Consider the following 11,666-nt stretch of genomic DNA (forward strand, 5'->3'; position numbering starts at 1 on the left):
AACAGCTGCGCTGCGCTGACGCCGAACAGCTGATGCCTTGAGCCGCGGCGCTGCGCTGGCCTGCCTGCTGGGTCTCCTGCTCTGTCCCATGCTGCTGGATGCTGGACGGCTTTCGGCTGTTCTTGCGGCCGCGGTTGTTGGGTGCCGCGTCTCTGCCTCTGATCCTGCTTGGGGGTCCTCCTAACCTCTCTCTCCGCTGCCTGCTTTGCTCTCCTTCCCTCCCCTGGACTCGGTCGCCGCGTGGATCTCCCTGCAGCCCTCCCTTCATCGGTGTGCGACGGCCTGACGTCTGGACTGTTTGCTGCCCTGGGGATTAGGGAGGACGCTGTCTTCTTGTACAACTTTAATTTCTGACACGGCTGTAGTGCGCACCAGGATTGAGTTTCTTCTGGACACGTGAGATTAGCTTATTGACTGCCTCTTTCTTCTCCATATGTTTTGTTCTCTTTTTTTTTGTGCTGATTGCCGGCTTCCCTGCTGCTTTGTACTGCTGCACTGCTCACTGAGGAGATACACTTCTGTTTTCTTATGTAATTTTTTATTTTTTTTTTATTTTTTTTTGGCGTCTGGCGAAGGGGAAAGAGGAAGAAGGAAGGGAAGAGGGGGGAAAGAAAGAGAGAAGGAGAAAGAAAAAAAAAGAGAAAGGGAAAAAGAAAAAGGAAAAGGGGAAGGAAAGGAGAGAAAAAAAAAGGGAGAAGAAAACAAGAGAGGGTGGGGCTAAAAGGAGGAAGAACAGAAAGGGGGAAAAAAAAAAAGCAAACGGTGATATAAAGGGCAAAATAGAGGAACAGGAAGAAGGGAAAAGAATGTCCCCTAAGCGACGGTCTGTTGACTCCACTGTAACTAAACTGGGGGTTAAGACTCCAGAGAACAAAATCGATAAGTTCTTGAAATCACCTTTCTTAAACGAAAAGAATCCAGCTAAAATTAAACCCTCTGCTAATTTGAGGAAATTTGCTAAAACTCCCCAAATTGCTGACCCCTCTGAGGATGGATCAGGGGTGGTGGATCCGGAGGCAGGAGAGGAAGGTCTCTCTGCACAAATGCAAACTGAATGCGATCCATCTGTTCTGGATAGAATCCTTGGCGCTGTGGAAAATAACGGCATTCTAGTGCAAGGGATGTCCACTCAATTGGGGTCGGTACAGAGTGATATTTCTCTAATAAGAGAAGATTTGTTAAAAATCCGTGACCGAGTCCTCAATGTGGAAAAAAACAGTCGACCTTCTGCAAACCGACATGGACATGATAAAATCTAAACTTCTCCTTCTTACTACAGAAAATCTAGCTCTACAAAATAAGTTAGAGGACCTGGAAAATAGGTCTAGGCGAAACAATGTACGCATAATTGGTTTCCCAGAAGGAGTTGAAGGCCGACTCTTGGAGGCACAACTCAAAGAGGTGGTCATGCACAACCTTGGCAGCGATAATTTTTCCTCCATGTTTCAAATAGAAAGAGCCCATCGAATCCCAGGAGGGAAACCCACCCCAGGGCGGCCGCCGCGTGCAATTTTAATGAAGCTATTACTGTCCGCAGACAGAGATATGATACTGAGAAGAGCAAGAGAATGTACACCCATTGAACATCAGGGTACTAAATTGCTCTTCTTTCCTGATTTTGCGCGGCAGACTCAGGAAAAAAGAAGAAAGTTTATGGAGATAAAGAAACGCTTGGCGGCTAAGGAGATTAAATATTCTTTACAGTATCCAGCGAAACTAAGAGTGATCCATAGTGGGACTTCTTTTTTTTTTTGAGACACCACAACAAGCTTTAGATTGGATGGAGCAAAGGGATATTTAAATCTGTCTATTACTATAATTGAAGGGATGGATGGGAGACGGGGCCAGGATGGGGAGAACGGCTGGAAGTTAGAGGTTCGCCGACGAGATCGGGCGGACCAATAGAGAGGGGGGGTGGGAGGATAGGGGCGGGAGGGAACCCACCTTGCAGGAACGTTTTTTTTTTTTCTTTTTTATGATTGATGTCCACTAGAATTGTATCCTGGAATGTCAGAGGGCTCGGGGAAAGGGTAAAAAGGCAAGCTATTATGGATGCATTAAAAAGATATCTCCCAGCAATTATCTGCATAGTAGAAACTCACCTTACTAAGGAAACCTTGTCCCGCTTGACAACGGGATGGAACGCTCAATCCTATCATTCCACTTTTAGCGGCTCTTCTAGGGGTGTCTCAGTTCTGATTCATAACTCTGTAGATTTCATCCTTATAAAATCCCATATAGATGATCAGGGCAGATTTATTTTTTTGCATGGTAAGCTGTATGGCTACAGTTACATTCTCGCTTTTTTTTATATACCCCCGCCATTTTCAATGTACCCACTGATCCAGTTAACGCTTTTTTTTGAACAGAGACCAGAATGTCGGTTAATCCTGATGGGGGATTTTAATGCGGTTATGGACCCCAAAAAAGACAGATTTAGATCAGATGTAGCACGGGGAAGGAACCTTTGTAATTCGCCGCTGCCCCAGTTCTGCTTGGAGGTAGGAGTGGTGGATATATGGGAACATCTGGGCGGAGGAAAGAGAGTATACTCCTGTGTTAGTAGGAGTGGCAGAGCAATGTCCAGGATTGATCTAGCATTCACTAATGAGAGCAATCTGAGCAACATTCGGAAGATAAGATATGGAGTAAGAACAGTCTCGGACCATTCACCCGTACTAATTGAGGTTCGCACTGGGGAGAATAAGGATGGTGGGGGGTTGGGATTCAAGTTGAATCCATACTGGCTCACTATTCTGGACAATCCACAGTCCATCAGGATACTGATATCCTCCTTTTTGGAGGTGAATCTACCCTCTGCTAACATTAATATAGTGTGGGACTCCTTGAAAGCATACCTGAGGGGGTTTTTTATAAGTGAGATCTCGGCAGTAAAGAGAACATTTAGGAAAAAAGAGGAGGAACTGGTCAAGACTGTCGCACTTACAACTGAGCGATTTATCAGTCAACCCACTGAGTACAACAGGGAAGAGTTTCAGAAGGCCAGCGGTTCTCTGGAGAAATATGTAACTGAGAAAGCAAACCATAGAGTATTTTTTAAGGGGATTAAATATTTTTCAGAGTCTGGACGCCCTGGTAAGCTTTTAGCCAGAATCATTACACAACAAGATAAGAAAAAACAATCCATTACTTTGATTCGTAACACAGAGGGGGTAATTATAACAGATTTAGAAGGAGTGAGAGATACTTTTTTACAATACTTTACTCAGATATATAGATCCTCTCCTGGTTTGTCATCCGAACTGGCGATGCGGTTCTTGGAGAAAATTCCTCTCTCTACTTTAAATAAAGCTCAAATAGAATGTCTGGAAGAGGAGTTGTCTCTCTCGGAGCTGCAGGAGGCCCTGGGGTCTATCTCGGGGAACTCATCGCCAGGACTGGATGGCCTTCCATATGAGGTTTATCGTAAGTACAGTGAAGTGACTCTCCCTCAGATGCTAGAGGTTTTTACTCAAGCATTAAAGGGAGGGGGACTACCATGCTCTATGATGGAGGCTCTCATTGTTTTAATTCCAAAAAAGGATAAAGACCCGGCAGAATTGAGCTCCTACAGGCCAATCTCCTTATTAAATACTGATGTTAAGTTACTATCAAAAGTTTTGGCAAGGAGGCTTTCGCGGGTAATATCTACTATCATTCATCCAGATCAAAATGGCTTTATGCCAAAAAGAGGCACCCAGCATAATCTCCATAGGCTATTTATGAATATTCAGTCCCCGGAGTGTGGTACTCGCTCCATCCTGTCGTTGGACGCTACTAAAGCCTTCGACAGGGTGGAGTGGACTTTCCTCTGGGAGGTGATGAAAAAAATGGGCTTTGGCCCAAGATTTATGGCGATGGTTCAGCTATTATATAACTCTCCAGTGGCTAGGATTAGGATCAATGATATGACGACAGAGAGCTTCGCTCTAGAAAGAGGTACCCGTCAAGGCTGTCCCCTCTCCCCCCTTTTATTTAACATTTACATTGAACCCCTAGCGGCTAGTATAAGGCAGGATCCGAAGGTGGTCGGCTTTGGTATAATGGGGAAGCACGATCGTGTATCCCTTTATACAGACGATATCCTGGTCTTTATTCACCAAACAGATACCACTCTCCCTCGTATAATGGACCTGGTTGGTCTCTTTTCCGATCCATCTGGTCTGGAGATCAACTGGGACAAGACCGTTCTTCTCCCTATAGACGAGTTGCGGGGCGAATGGGATAACCAGTTAACGATCTCGGACTCAATAAAGTACCTGGGGATAACAGTTTCTGCTAAACCACAGGAATATTTACAACTCAATCTGATCCCCTTGCTGATAAAACCGAGGGCTAAAATTAAGATATGGCAAAAAATTCTGCTTGCAAGAGCGGACAGAATTTCCTTAATAAAAATGGTAGTGCTTCCCCAGGTTCTTTACGTCCTGCGTAACTCGCCTGTTTGGATTGCAGATAAATACTTTAGATTGATAGAGCGGATGCTTAATGACTTATTATGGGGGAGGAAGCGCGTGAGACTGAAGGCACTTTATTTTTCTATGCCCTATAATCGGGGAGGTCTTAACCTCCCCTATTTTAAGGGCTACTTTGTGGCCTCCCAACTCTGCCTTTTTAATGATTGGGAAAATAGCCATTTCTGCAGCAGAGTGGTGAAGGATTCAGGTTTTTCGGATTTTTTTACCGTATTGGAATCTGACTACTTATTAAATACACTGGGTGGTTATACACTTTTCTGCAGAATGGCTATAAAGACTTGGGCGGCCATAAGGAGTTGGTGCGGAGTCAAGGCATCACTCGTTTGCACCCCATTGTGGCATAATTCAAAGCTTATGAACCTGAGAGATTTGAGCTGTAGCCAGTACTGGAGGACCAAAAATGTCCAGTATTTACATCAAGTGGTTAGTGGTGGACAAATCCTGCCCCTTAAGGAACTAAAGCAAAGGGCAAATTTAGGTGAGATGGCTTGGTATGCATACTTTCAATTGAGGTTAGCACTTTCTAGCACTACGAATAGCCACGTTTTTATTATAGATACTCCTGAATTTTTACACGATTTAATTTGCAAGAAAACTGTCACGAGAATTAAAATATCACATTGTTATAGTCACTTAATGAAGAAATTTTTTTTAGATGTTCTCTCTCCAGGACAGAAATCCTGGTCTTCTTTACTTTCAGAGGTGGGCCCTCCAAATTGGGAGAATATAGGGGAAAGTTTAAAGTTGGTTTCGCATAATTTTAATCACACGGTTGTACAATTTAATATTATGCATACAATTTATGTGACACCTGTATGGTTATATAGGAGGGGACTCAGAGCCTCCTCTGACTGCCCACGCTGTGGTGACTCCGAGGCAGATCACTTACATCTGTTTTGGGACTGCCCAATGGTGAGCAGCTATTGGAGACTGGTCCAATCCAATCTGGCTCGTAAACTCGGTATTGTGGTTCCTTTGTCTCCCAGGATATGGGTCCTGGGAGACCTATCGGAGGTTGATTACCAGCCTATAAAACGCTGTTTGTTGATCAAGGTGATGTTTTTGGCTAGGCTTCTCATTTCCAGATCATGGTTTTGCTCTTCTACTCCAGACTGCAGTAATTGGCTGGGTTTGGTTGAGAAAGTGAGAAACTATGAGAGGATTCTGTACAAACAAAGAGGATCCTGCGCAAAGTGGAGTCAGCTGTGGGAAGATTGGGACACGGATAATTAATTAGGAATTATTATTTTTTTCCCCTTTTTTTTTTTTTCCCTGCAAGGTGGGGGGTTTGGGGGGTGGGATGGGGAAGATCTCATTAGTCCGGTCTTTTCTACTTGTCTGTATCGGCAAAGAATGTGCAGTTGTTCTGGAGTATTGTAGAATCTGCAGAGATGCTGGGGGATGGCAGGTCCCTCAGGCATTAAATGACGGATGCTGGGGGATTCTGGCCTTCTCCCCCAGAGGGCGGGATCTCCATTCGATTTTCAATACTCATATGGTTATGGGCATTTGTGTTTATGTAATTATTGCCGAGTATGCTCAGGGTTGGAATCGACGGACTTGTGGATTTTATAGTATTATAAATGTTGTATTGACCTGTATTTTTTGTATTATAATTAATAAAATATTTAAATATAAAAAAAAAAACATGGCGTCCGCTCGTGCTGGGAGCCGCCGGGTGGCTGCTAGAAAACTGGCTGCTAGATCAAAAATATTGAATTTAAAATGGCCTATTTTCCCAGGTTGAGGGCAGAATTTCAGGGCATAGACTGGGATAAGATACTGTCACATAATAATACTGAGGATAAATGTAACAAGTATAAACAGCTAATATTAAACCTCATGGCTTACACCTACTGTAAAAAACACAATAAATGATATAAAAGTGCAATTAAAAATACAAATCTGAGGAGTCAGCTGTAGCCTTTGAAGTTTACAAAGGGTTTAATAATATCTGTAAAAAGAAGGTAAAATCTACAAAAATACAAAACAAACAGCAGGTGGCAAAACAAATTCCAAATAACCAAGGTCAAAGCAGGTAGGTCCCCTAAACAATGGTAAAGGAGGGATAATCATTGAAAATAAAGAAAAGGCAGAGTTACTTAATTGATTTTTTTTTTAGCTCTGTATATACAAAAGAAGAGAAAGGAGCTGATATCAGTGGTGCCAAGGCTTTTAATACATCCATTAATATACTCAACTGGCTAACTGTAGACCTGGTCCAAGCTATGTTAAATAAGGTAAATGTGAACATGGCTCTTGGTCCAGATGGATTACACTCAAGAGTTCTTAAAGAGCTCAGTTCAGTCATTGCTGTGCCCTTTTTTGAAATTTTTTATCATTCTTTAGGTAGTGGTACAGTGCCAAGTAACTGGCGCAAGGTAAATGTGGTGCCCATATTAAAAAGGGGATCTAGGTCTTCTACATGTAATTATAGACCAGTTAGTTTAACTTCTGTTGTGGGAAAAATGTTTGAAGGACACTTAAAGGACTATATACAGGAGTATGTGACTGTAAATAATAATATAAGTGATAATCAACATGGGTTTACCAAGGACAGAAGTTGTCAGACTAACTTGATTTGTTTTTATGAGTAGGAGAAGCCCTCACAGAGGGGCGGTTGTGGATGTAGTGTTTCTGGATTTTGCAAAGGCTTTTGATACTGTCCCTCATAGATGTTTAATAGGTAAAATAAGGTCTATAGGCTTGGAAAGTATAGTTTGTAATTGGATTGAAAACTGGCTGAAGGACCATGTCCAGAGAATTGTGGTCAATAAGTTCTATTTAGAATCGTCCCGGGTTATAAGTGGTGCACCCCAAGGTTCAGTGCTGGGTCCTCCATTATTTATTAATGATATAGTGGATGGGATTAATAGCAAAGTGCTGCAACTCCTTCAATAATTTCCCCAGCACAGTGATACTTCTGCCCAGCGAAACTATATTAGAGCTCCACACACTTACTCTACCTATGAATAAGCTACATCCAAGGCATCCCACTCGGCCAGTCATAATCGTACTCCATACTGATGAGGGGCAAGCATTCTGAAACAGCTTGTTAAAAAGTCGGATTTTGACTCATAGGGAGCTATTTCCACAAGTTGGCGCTAGCAAGATTGTTTTCTTTCCTTGAGAGATTCATCACAAAGACACATGTAAAGATGTAAGGGAGATTAGAAGGTCCAACCCCTATGTATCAAAATGTTATGACATAATTTGGCGATACACCATAACAATATAGGATGGGAGTACTTGCTTAAATAAACTAACACTAGAAGAGCAATATCAATACCACACTTTTTTGGCTGCACAGCCCACTAATACTACATATACGGGTACCCTAACATGCTTTGTTAACTAAACCTCACTTCAACTTTCCTTTTAAAAGGGAACCTGTCACTGCAAAAATGCAAGCAGCATATTATAAAGCAGGAGGAGCTGAGTAGATTCATATATACTTTTTATGGGAAAAGATTCAGTAAAACTTTTTATTTCATTTCAAATTCCTGTTCATTATGGGCTTTGAAGTCAAGGAGATGGTCCTATCAGTGATTGACAGCTTTGACAGATCCGTTTTCTTTAGCCTTTTCAGCCCCCGAGGGTTTTTTATTTTGGAGTTTTTGTTTTTCACTCCCTGCCCTTCCGGGGCCATAGCTTTTTTTAATTTTTTCATTCAAAGGTGTATGAGGGCTTATTTTTTGCAGGACAAGTTGCACTTTGTAATTCCACTATTTAATATTGCATATGATGTAGTGGGAGATGGAAAATGTTTTTGAAATGGGGTGAAATTGGAAAAAAAACTTTAAACAAAATTTATTTGTGGGAGGTGAAGCTACCAAAAAACGATGAATCGGCCATTTTGATTTTTTTTTTCTGTTTTATCATTTACTATATGGGAACAATAGTTTTATAGTTTAATAGTATGGGTGTTTTCCACGAGGGGGTGCCTATGATGTGCACTTTTTTATTGTTTGCATATTTGTATTTGCATAAATTAATTTTTATATATATTTTTATTTTTAAAGACTTTTTTTTATCGTTCCCATAGGGAATTATAACACCCAATCATTAGATTGCTTCTATCATACACTCCAATGCATTATCATTGGATTGTATGAATAATATACACTGTAATGTGTGGCAGCTTTACTTCATTCTGAAGGAGCTGGAGCACATAGGAGCCGATTCATTTATCATGGGGAGCCAGAGTGCTTCCAGGTTTTTGCACATCCAGATGCCATAGCCACGTTTGACCATGGCATCTGAAGGGTTAAAAAACATTAGCCACGGGCAGGGTTGCTAACTAGAATTTTTCTTTTTTCTACCCAACCTATCCCAAAATCATAGACAACATTTTTTATGGACAAATTGGAAAATCACAATGAATGATAAAGATTATAAGTAATAAATGTCTATAGCTCCATATATTGATAAGACCTCATTACTAGCATTTACTGTGAGCTGTAAAATGATGAGAATTACAGCCAAAATAATGTAAAGTACCACTAGCCTTTAAAAAAACTTTTTTTTTTCACGGACACAGGAAAAAAGTCACCAATTTTACGGACTGTCCAGAAACTTCTGGGCGTCATCTTTAAAGTCCTGGCCAATGCCAATATGGCACTGGTTAGGAAAGGGTTAAATAAACTGGATGCCCACTTATACCTAATAGTCAACCCATTTGTTGAAAGCTCCAGACAATAAAGAGTCTAATATTTTTGACTCATTTGTATGATTTGGTTATCTTTATCTACTTTTAGGATCTTTTAACTAAATAGATACCTTTTATGTGCAAGATAAAATGTTCCAATGATTCTCATTTGCTCATCTTCAGTGTCTCTCTTCTTGGGGTACAGTAAACTCTCCCTATTGCAACCAGCTACATGCTGGTATGCCCTCTTGAGGGGGTACAGAGGATAGCCTCTTTGCGTAAACCTTCTTTGGAGATCACTTACCGCCATCCTAAAGTCTGTTCATTCAGGGCAACTTCGTTGGGCCCTTAAATATTGGCCCTTGGAAATGCCGCATTTGATTCGGATTGGATGTCCACTATCCCATTGTAGAAGGGAGTTGGTAGCTGTGGATTTTCAGAAAATCTTGGTGACTAATTTTCTGGATCGCTTAATACTTATGGAGAGGTCCAGAAATGTAAGATGGGTTTCACTGATTTCATATGTGAAATATAACCCCAAGTCATTAACGTTTAGTGAGAAAACAAATCCCCTAGCACACCCCTGAGCTGGTGGTAGATGTCACGGTCGAAGGAGAATAATTGTAGTAGCTCAGCCACAAAATCATTGTGAATCGATAGATAATCATTTTGCAGGGCATCCAGAGCCTTATATTCCATCTGGGTGAGATTTGATGTCTTTGAACAACCCAAAAACAAACGTTCTGAGTTTCTCTGTAATAACTGTGAAGAGGGGATTTTTGCTTCTTGGAAATTGGAGATTTATGTATATCTCTGTTTTCCATCCCTTCTATTCTATTCCTAGCATGTTCCCTTGTTTCCCATACAACCCGATTATTCTGTGTATAATTACACCTCTTCTGTGCGCTACGATTGGCCAGCGCTGCAGCAAGGGACAACCCTAATACAAAAACTCCCGGCCAGTACAACAGAGGGAGCTGCAGACACCGGAGCCTATACCGGGCGAACGGAGCGGCGCCCAGACATACTAGTAAGTGCAGGGGGACCCCTGGGCGCCGCTCTGCCCACAGATATAGTTAGTTTTTAGTTTTTAAACTAGTGAAAGGTTCTCTTTAAGTGAGCATATAGCAAGCTCAGGTGATCAGAAGTGGGCAAGCATGCATGTGGCTACATATTGGTCAGGTGTGCCGAATATCCCTTGGCCTTCATATAACTGGGAACTATATAAATCTAAACCACCAACCTACACCGAAAGGAATAAGGTATTTCAAAGTGTGTGGTGAATGTGTGGTTCTCCTACTGTTTGATATGAAAGAGGCAGATAGCCATTTGAAACTGACATTTTAATCAGTGATTTCAATAAAGTTTTTTTGTTTATTTTTTATTACTTTTGAGCTCTATCCCTAATATAGTTAAGTACCTTTAGGACCTATATGAAAATCTCACATAACTTTAGGTTACATTTATGCAGAAATGTAGCAAATTCTGAAGGGGTCACAGACTTTCAAGTACCACTGTAGATAACACAGGATCCACATTTCACAATATGTGATATCACAGATTATTTGCTTCTTCCTGACCTCTCTACAGAGCATGCCTAGAAAATTCTCCCATTGAAGTCAATAAGGTAACATATTGTATATAATGGCCAATGTGAAAACTGTAGTATTTTCATTTTTTTTGTTTTTCAATATAGATAGTATCAGGGCAAAGACCCCTACTCTGATTTCTGCTGAGTTCCCAATTAGTAGGGCAAATAGGTAACGAGTACTCGGGAGAATTGAATGACACAGGCATCATGGTTGTATCTAAGCAAGTATTAGTTTATTACTTATGGAAAGCAAATACTTATGCCACATTAGGGCCAGTTCCGGTTATACACCCACGTACTTTACATGAAAGTCATGAAGCATCTGGACATATGGAAATGCTTATGAAGCAGAAGGTGTAAATGTCAGTTAACCGCAGACTTAATATACAAAAATGAGGCATACATTTATCAGAATAGAGGAAGCACACCAAGCAGTTTCCATTTCTCAAGAATAGAAAAGGTGGGGGCTAAGTTACCTCTTCCCTTATCTGCAGATACTGACATACACACACAAAAGTCACTGATCTCTAGTGATGAGCGGCAGGGGCAATATTCGAATTCGCGATATTTCGCGAATATTTGGGCGAATATTCGCCATATATTCGAGAATTCGCGAATTCATGATCTCCAGGCATTATTTTCTTGATTGCGAAAATTCGCATAAAATTCGCATACAAAATTTCGCATAAAAATTCGCATGCACTGGTATTTCACAAAAATCGAATATTCGCATTTACGAATATATTTTGCGAAATTCGAAATATTCGCGAATTCTCGAAGTGCCGATATTCGCGATTAAAATTCGCAATTCGAATATTCGTGATCAACACTACTGATCTCTCGACTTCAAGAAAAAGGTCATACAATGTAAAATGGCCGCTGTAGACACAAAGATGGAGTCTCATCCCTCACAATAGTGACATGCAAATAAAAAAAATACCAAAAATTC

Source organism: Bufo gargarizans, chromosome 2 (assembly GCF_014858855.1).
Source record: "Bufo gargarizans isolate SCDJY-AF-19 chromosome 2, ASM1485885v1, whole genome shotgun sequence".
Classification (NCBI taxonomy): domain Eukaryota; kingdom Metazoa; phylum Chordata; class Amphibia; order Anura; family Bufonidae; genus Bufo; species Bufo gargarizans.